Raw genomic sequence first — 2,500 nt, forward strand, 5'->3', positions numbered from 1 at the left:
TGTTGAAACGTGATGCCATCCCTAGTGCCAGGGGAATGGCGGTGTATATTAGGACCGAGTACCCTGCTTCTCATAAGTCCTGCTATCAATGTGGATGTCATGAGATTCAGGTAATAAAAGTTTTTGGCAGGCATAACAACTTTTATTTGTGTTCGATCTACCGGAATCCAGACATAGATGATTTTATCTTCGATTGTCTTCTTACCATTATGGCTAAGATACAAGAAGATGATAGAAAGGCTTCTTTTGTCTTTGTTGGTGATTTTAATGCTCATCATAGGGAGTGGTTAAGTTCTATCTCTCCTACTGATCGCCATGGCTTAAGAGCTTTAGACTTTGCCTCGGAATCAGAATGTGAGCAAATCATAAATGAAGCTACTCACAGGTCTGGTAATTGCTTGGACCTCGTATACACTGACTCCCCTGGCGTTATAACTAGTAAGGTTGGTTCTCCAGTCGGGACATCTGATTATGCCTTGATTTCATTATTAGTGAAGACTGAGCAGCCTATCCCTGATATATCATATTCTTGTAAAATTTATATGAAATCCCAAGCAGACTGGAATGGGATTTTACATGATCTTTTGTGCTTGAATTGGTCACAATTATATAATAGTGTAGATCCTGTTGACCCTTTGAATGAGAATCTAGTCAACATAATTGATAGGAGTATCCCTTCTCGTGTGCTAAGGTACCGAGTGAAGAACAAACCGTGGTTCAATGATGATTGTAGACATGCTTATTTGGAGAAACAGGAGGCCTATAATCTTTGGAAGGGTAACAGATCAGATTTGACCTGGAACAACTATACTAAACTTCGAGCTTTTGCTCAGAGAGTATATGCCTCAACTAAAAAGGAGTACAATTTAACCATGAAAGAAACACTTTCTGGTACAACTCAGGAATATAAATGGTGGTCTACCCTTAAATCTGCACTCTTTGGTTTAGATGCAACAGTTCCTCCTTTACTTAAACCAGGTGGCTAGTCACTCACTGTCCAAAGGAAAAGGCAACCCTTTTGGCTAATGATTTTACAGTAAACAGAGTAATTAAAAACTTGAACTTCCTCATTCCTGTTTTCCTGAGGCTAAACTAACTAGTTTAGCTTTTCGATCTCGTGAGATTAAAGCTCTGTTGATGGACCTTGATTCTTATGGAGGTGTAGACCCAAATGGTATTTTTCCTTTGTTTTTTATAAAGACAGCAGATTTCTTAACTTCAAAGTTATCTGTTATTTTGCGCAAGTTAGCAAGAGGAGGAGCTTTTAGCACTAGTTGGAGAATTGGTAATGTTACTCCTCTATGTAAATGTGTTTGTGGTAGCTCAAGTCCCACTGATTACCGCCCAATTTCCAAAACTCCCATATTATCTAAAGTTTTTGAACGTCTCCTGGTAAAACGTCTTAATAGGTTTGCTGAAGGTAATCATCTACTCCCTAGTTTGCAATTCGGTTTTCGTAAAGGCCTTGGAGCATGTGATGCCCTTCTTACAATCTCCAATGCTCTACAGAAATCCCTTGATTGTGGTCAGGAAGTTCGTATGATTGGCCTTGATTTTAGTGCTGCCTTTGACCGTGTTAATCATGAGGCCCTTGTTTTCAAACTGAAACAGTTGGGAGTGGGTGGGTCGTTTCTTAGCATTATTATTGATTTTTTAAGTAATAGATATCAAAGAGTTGTTGTTGATGGTCACCATAGTGATTATAGGAATGTGATATCCGGTGTTCCACAGGGCAGTGTTCTTGGCCCATTACTTTTCATACTATATACACATGACATGTGGTTTGGCCTTGAAAACAAGCTTGTTGCATATGCAGATGATGCTACTCTCGTTGCATCAATTCCATCCCCTGAATGTAGATCTACGGTTGGTAAATCCCTAAATAGAGATTTAGCTAGAATTAGTGCATGGTGCAAATTATGGGGTATGAAGTTTAATCCTAACAAAACCCAAAGTATGATTGTAAGTAGGTCAAGGACGGTGGCTCCTCAACATCCGGATCTCAGTATTGATAATGTTTCTTTAAATATGTATGACTCTTTCAAAATTTTAGGTGTGATTCTCGACAGTAAATTTACTTTTGAGAAACATATAAGGTTTGTGTCTTCTTCAATTGCACAATAAATAGGCTTATTGAGAAAGTCTTTCAAGATTTTCGGTGATCAATCTATTCTGAAGAAGTGTTTTAATTATTTCATTCCACCTTGTTTTGAGTATTGTTCTCCTGCTTGGTGTTCAGCTGCTGATTCTCATCTTAATTTGTTGGACAGAAACTTACGGTCTAGTAGATTTCTTATTCCTGATCTAGATATTAATCTCTGGCACCGTCGTTCAATTAGTTCATTATGCATGTTGCATAAGATTTTTCATAACTCTGACCATCCTTTACATTCAGATCTCCCTGGACAATTCTATCCTGTTCGTAATACTAGGCAGGCAGTTAATTCTAATAGCCAGGCCTTCTCCATCACGAGGCTCAATACTACGCAGTACTCTCTAA

This window comes from Palaemon carinicauda, chromosome 34 (assembly GCF_036898095.1).
Source record: "Palaemon carinicauda isolate YSFRI2023 chromosome 34, ASM3689809v2, whole genome shotgun sequence".
Taxonomy (NCBI): Eukaryota; Metazoa; Arthropoda; class Malacostraca; order Decapoda; family Palaemonidae; genus Palaemon; species Palaemon carinicauda.